The sequence below is a fragment of the Tupaia chinensis genome, unplaced genomic scaffold (assembly GCF_000334495.1).
Source record: "Tupaia chinensis unplaced genomic scaffold, TupChi_1.0 Scaffold000706_1, whole genome shotgun sequence".
NCBI classification, from domain to species: Eukaryota; Metazoa; Chordata; class Mammalia; order Scandentia; family Tupaiidae; genus Tupaia; species Tupaia belangeri.
Window position 1 is genome coordinate 6,314,393 of NW_006160229.1, and position 6,212 is coordinate 6,320,604.

At 41.4% G+C, this 6,212-nt stretch overlaps 1 pseudogene; it reads right to left on the bottom strand.

Moving 5' to 3' along the window:
* Positions 1-4,374: 4,374 nt before the first annotated feature.
* Positions 4,375-5,713, bottom strand: LOC102473764 (antizyme inhibitor 1 pseudogene; annotated as a pseudogene).
* Positions 5,714-6,212: the final 499 nt, after the last annotated feature.

Here is a 6,212-nt window from a genome sequence, read left to right on the forward strand (position 1 = left end):
AGGCAGGTGAGGTGCCTCATACATAAGTCATCCCAGATGGGTTTGTTAGAGATAGGCAGCAGGGAACAGAAGTCTCAGATCCATTGTGAGCCGGTTCTTCTAATCTCTAGAAAACTTACTAGGGTGGATGGTACCCTGACTGCACATACCTTACTTGCACCATAGCCAAGGGATCCTGAAAGGTAGCCCACTCCAGGTTATACACTTCAGGGGCCATGTGACTCACTGGCTGAAGCTTTGAAGACCATCGTGTTTACAAGAGAGAAAAGTACAAAGCCTGGGCATCCCTGGGCAGTTTCTTCCTAACTCAAGATGTTACATTCCCTAGGAGGGATAGGCAAGAGGCCCTGGCCATTTCAGGCAGTTCTTTTCTATCCCAGGACATTCCATTCCCAGTGTATTCTATAGTTATTCTTGAGAATTAGAAGCAAGGGATGAGGGAAAATTAGGTGAATCCAAGGCCACCTGGAAAGCTGTTCTACTATAAGGTAGTTCCAATTTTTATTTTTTTAAAGGAATTTCCACACTGTTTTCCATGACTGTACCAATTTACATTCCCTCCATCAGCTATCATTGGCTGGAGAGCATTAGAACTTACAAACTACCCAAATATTGTGGCATAAGAAACACTGGTGGGACAGCAGGTGGCATGGAAGTTAAGGCAGCTGGATCCCGCATAGCTGATTGTGCACTTCAAATCCCAGACCCAGTGGTTTGAAAAACATGATGTGTGTGTGTGTGTGTGTGTGTGTGCATATGTGTGTGCTTGTGTGTATACTTGTTCAAATTTGGAGAGGAGAATAGAGGAGAAGGGATTGTAGCATGGCCATCCTCCCCCCACCCCAGGGTGTGATTTCTCACCTTTCTATCTCTTTGTTCTCTCCAGTGAACACATGTGCCCTATAGTAAGTAAATAAAGAAAGAAAGAAAGAAGAAGAAGAAAAAGAAAAATCACTGGGAGGTGTCAAATATACAAAACATGGAGATGAAATGTGGAAACCACCACTCCCCTGTTGCTCAGCCAGAATCCATCATTACTTGGCATCCACTCTGTTGAACATATCACAAGAACACATGGATTAGATTTTTCTGTCATAGACAGCTAAAGGGGTCCAACACAGAACGTGGTTCCTGAAAGTAGAGTCTGACAAAGGGAAAGCTGCACAATGTAGAACTGGCCGAGGCAAAGTTGGGCATATGGATATGACAAGCAAAGCTGAGATATGGGCAAATTCGAGCACATGGTTTCCAAGCAGCTGGTAAAGTGCTCTGTTTTGTTTTTAAGTTGTGTGCTTACTAAGGCTAAGATCTCAAATTTGCTTTGTAAGAAAATTGAGCTATAGGTGTTGTTTTGGTTTCTCTTTGTGGCATTTAGGAAGATTCTATAAGAAAGAGACAAATTTGGGTGGTAAAGCTAAGTCATCTGAAAGCAGACAGGGAAGAGAATATAGATTTTCTCAGTAAAAATCCTGCAACCTACACTTCAAGATGGCCAAGTCAAGCAATTGCACAAAGTGGATCAAGCCCAATTCTTTGTCCCAAGGTGAAAGTAGAGCCAGTGAAGGTGGGCACCTAGGAGGAGCCAGAGCCTGGTTCTCCCAACCTCTCCCAAGAATCTGGGAAAGATGTTAGCTATCTTTAAGGAGCCTGTCCATCCCAGGCTATTGTTTTCCATTACCCTAACACAAAAACCAAGAAAAATGTTAAGCCAGGACCAAGGAATAAGCTTAGCAATAAGGATTGATGCTAAAAGATAGAACCACCCAGTCTGGAACCTAGTTTTTGGCAATTCTCTGCTTTAGTCATCAGTCTATAGAATTGACCAGGAGCACTGAGATCCCCAATGTCCTAAGCTGATGAAGGAGATGTCTTGCTGGAGGAACCCTGTCTCACCAGCAAAGACCTATGAGGGCTTACTCTACTCTGCACCTAGACCGCAACCAGGAAATGAATGGCTGTACCCCCAGAAGGCACCTCCTTCTGGGTGCTCCTGTCAGATGTAACCATAAAGAAAATGGACAAGGCAGATCTTCCCAGAGATCAGAAGAAAGGTTGCTCTGGTATTCACTCCCCCATCAGGGTGTAGAGCCCCTGCTCTTCCTCTCCCACAGAACATGAGATATGCAATAGATAGGGGACCACTATGGTGAATTCTCTCCTACTTCTTTCTAAATGTAAATCTTCTACAAGTATTCTATTATCTTACTCTCGTGTCTTCTTTTAAAGTTTTGTTTTTGTTTTTGTTTTGTTTGTTTGTTTTTTGGCCTTAGGGTACATGCACCTGATGGAGAAAGAGACAGAGAAACACAGTGAGAGGGAAAATGAGAAATCACTCCACAGGGGATGGTGATACCACAATCCCTTCTCCTTTCTCATTCCAGGATCTTGGGCACACACACACACGCACCCAGTGTGAGTTTCAAGCCACCAGGTCTGGGACTTGAACCGTGGTCGGCCACATGGGAGTCCAGCGATGTAATTGTTATGCCATCTGCTGACCCCTTTACGCTCTCATTTTATATAGGGACTGTCAGGGATTGTTAACTGTAACAATCCTTTAACTGTCTTTGAACTAAGAGGTGCCACATCCAGAAAACATATGATATGAGTAAGAGGAAGCCCCATCACCCAGAGGTAGTACACTTGAAACTTGATGGAAGTCGGGATGAGATTTTGTATTATTTGAAAAGGGATGAGTTCCTTTAGCATAATGCATGCCATGTAGTGACATTGCAAGGAAATGAGTAGAAGGAAGGGTATGTGTGGATTCTGGGCAGTTGGCAGGGCCTAGGGAAATGGGGAGGAGTTTGACTACTGTGAGCATCAGTTATTTTGCATAGCGTGGCTTTCATTTCCCTATATTCTGGTAAGATTGGTGGCACTGAAATGACAATCTGCACAGTGAATTTTCATTTGGATCATTTTGTTAGAAACATGTTCCCAAAGTGAGAATTGGTGGGCCAGAGGGTACACATTATTTCATGACTCTTAATAAATATTGAAAATTTCTTCCCAAAAGGGTTAGACCAATTGACATTCATATCAGTGATATAGGGGACAATTCTATATATTCATCAACTACATCTGAAGTTTAATGCTCCACTAAGCTTTGAAGGTATATTATAAGTGAACCTCAACAGTGATTTTCTACATGTATTGACTAAGAATCTTCCGCCAATGTTTTTTTATAAGTTAATTTTTTTTTAAAAAAAGAGAGAGTGAGAGAGAAACACAGAGACAAGTACCCTCAACAGAGTTTCACACTGTGATCCTTCCCCACCCCCCAGTCTTTCCAGCCAACCAGGATCATGGTCACTCATGCCCGGGGTGAGGACTGGGGAACCTTCACAGCCTGTGAGAAGTAACTCTGTTTTCCAAGGCACCATTCTAGTTATTTAGTAACTAGGCAAGTATGAAAAGAAACATGAATTTCTTTTGTGTGTGTGTATGTGTGTGCATGATAAAAAAAATTTACTAAGGTATTCTATGCAGCCTCTCTACGCAGAAACACCTACTAATTATTACACTTGGCTTATGCAGAAAGAAAATTTTGGTGTTAAAATTGTTTAACATTATGTTTGCTGCACATCAACTCTCCATCATGAATCTGAATTTCACAATGATTTACCAAACACTTTACTTAAATGACTAGTTAAATAAATGAAAAAGTGTATTGAGCCAAACTAAACTTATGTGGGCAATAAAGAAAAGTAACCTTCAAAATAGTCTATATATACATGTATTTCAAAGCTACCTTTGCTAGATAGCCCCTTTCCCAAAGTTCTAGCCTGAAAAAAAAAAGAAAAACAGTAAAATCTACACAAAATTTTACTGTAATCATTCAAGGGTTATATTAGGTCAAATACAACAAATATTATGATGCAATTTTACATTTATTAAACTACAGTTCGAAGCACAAATCTACACATTCTAAGTACACTAAATGTATCTAATGAAGTCACACTGGTCTTCCACTGATATTTGATCTATGTGGGTGAAAGACATTACTTTACAAGACTTTTAACCCAAATCCTTAGTATAAAAACTGTGTACTTGTATGTAAATAGTTTAATGGGGAACCCAACTAATGGGCTTCCATATCCACTAAGTCATCCATTTTGTTGCATATTTTATTTGAAACACTCAAGGGTAGGACGCACTGATGAATTTAAATTTGGATACATTATCTAGATTTCCCGATGCCCCCAATGAATTATAGATGAAAGCTGATTTTGTGGTCCCAAATAGCTATTGCTAATAGTTTTTGTTTCCAAGAGAATTAACAGGCTGAGACTGAATTTTTTTTCCACACTGGAATGTAGACCAGACAAGCTTAACCTGCAACTTCAGATCTAAAGAAGCACTGATGCCTGTTTAAGCTCCAGTGGAAAAGTTGTCTTCCTGGCTCAGCTGAGAGCAAAAGGCAGAAAGACGAAGTTCTTCATCGTTGTGTTTGAAGTAACTCCAGCATCTTGTCTCTCATACCAGTCACTGAATGACATCATGTAATAAATAGCTGGCTTCTGAAAATCATTAAACCAGATGGCTCATGGAAAGACTCTGCTACCATGTTATCAGAGATAAGCCAGTCTTCCACATTCAGCTCAAGAAGACAGCTTTCCACAATTTGATCAAGTTCATCACAGGATGGACCTCAGAGGCTGCTGGTAAACAGAGGCTCATCTTTCTTGTATTTCTTCTGAGCCTCTGGAATGGTATTTAAGTCCTCGGACAGTTTACTTGCAAAAGAACTAGAAACACCATCGTTCATATAGTACATGAAGTCTGGTTCATCACTTCCATTTTTTTCTACTCCAGAGGAAGATTTATCATTTCCAACAACTTTCTTGGCAATGAAACTAACTGCAAGTGTAAATGCAGAAGACACATAGTAACTTTTGGGTTCTGAAATCTTAATGCTAGATTCTTCAGAAAAATAGATATCCAATAGAGGACTGATCACATGATTAACCTCTTCCAGCTGAAATTCAGTTCCTATGAAGACTCCACCAATGTCTAACATGTTCATCGTAAGGCCAAATTCTCCAGCCATGTCAAACACACATGAGCATCAGCTAGAGCATGTACATATACTCAAGATTCTTTGCAAGCACTTGAAACATTAAATTTAACCCCAATTATTTGGACAAGTTCCTTAGCACACTCCAAGAGATGCCTACAGTTCTTCAGGGTAGTGCCAAACTTCGCGTTACCCTCCTCACCACCAATGTTATCTTCTGTTGCAATATGTAGTAAGACCTTGGCATTCCGACGATTATGTGCAGTTTTTTCCAACTCAACATCATTGTCACATGTCATAATATTCATTCCAGCTTCTGCTGCGTACTTTATTTGAGACACGTGCTTGCAAAGACTCATGTAAATAATGTTTTCTGGAGACACACCCAATTCTTGCACCAAGGCCATTCCATTTTTACTGGAACAAGCAAAGCCAGTTCCAGGAGCCGCCAAAATCTCAAGTACAGCTGGAGCAGAGTCAGACTTCTCTGTGTAGAATGGCTTTACCTGAGCCAGTGTGTTTTGTCACCCACTGTGTTTCTTCACAATCATGCCAAGATCTCCCACAAAAAAAAATTGCATGCTTCACTATCAAAGTATGTTAATAAGCATAGTTATCATTAACATTTCCAACATTTGTTCCTTCATCTGACAGACCAATGGAGTAGTTTGGATGGTCAATAAATCCTTACATCTCGGCCATATTCCACAAAGCTGAAAGTCATAAACCAGGACAAACAAGAGACTGGTCATCAAGCCTATGTCTGGGTCCTTACAATATGCAAAAAAATGGACAAGTCAGGAGATGGAACCCCCCTCCCCATCATCAGCTAGGTTCCCAAGGTGGCTCAGCGTTGAAGTCCATCTGCTCTCTATATAGCACTTCTAGGTCCCCTAGGTAGTTGTATACTTGGGCAGGAATTTCACCGAGAGATAAGGGCCCAAAGAGTCTAGTAAAGCGTCTTCTCTCTTTCAGCAGAATTTTAAAAGAGTGATGTGGTTACCTTGAGCAGAACTATGCAAGGTGGCCTGGGCCATAGGCTGCGGGGACGACGTAGGGTGGGGTGGGGGTGGTGGGGAGCACGGCAGTGGTGGCGGAGGTGGCCAAAAAAGAGAAATAACAACAGCACAGGTGAAAGAGGAAAGGCGCCAGCTGGGTGGGGAAAGGATTCGGCCTGGTCACATCACAGAGC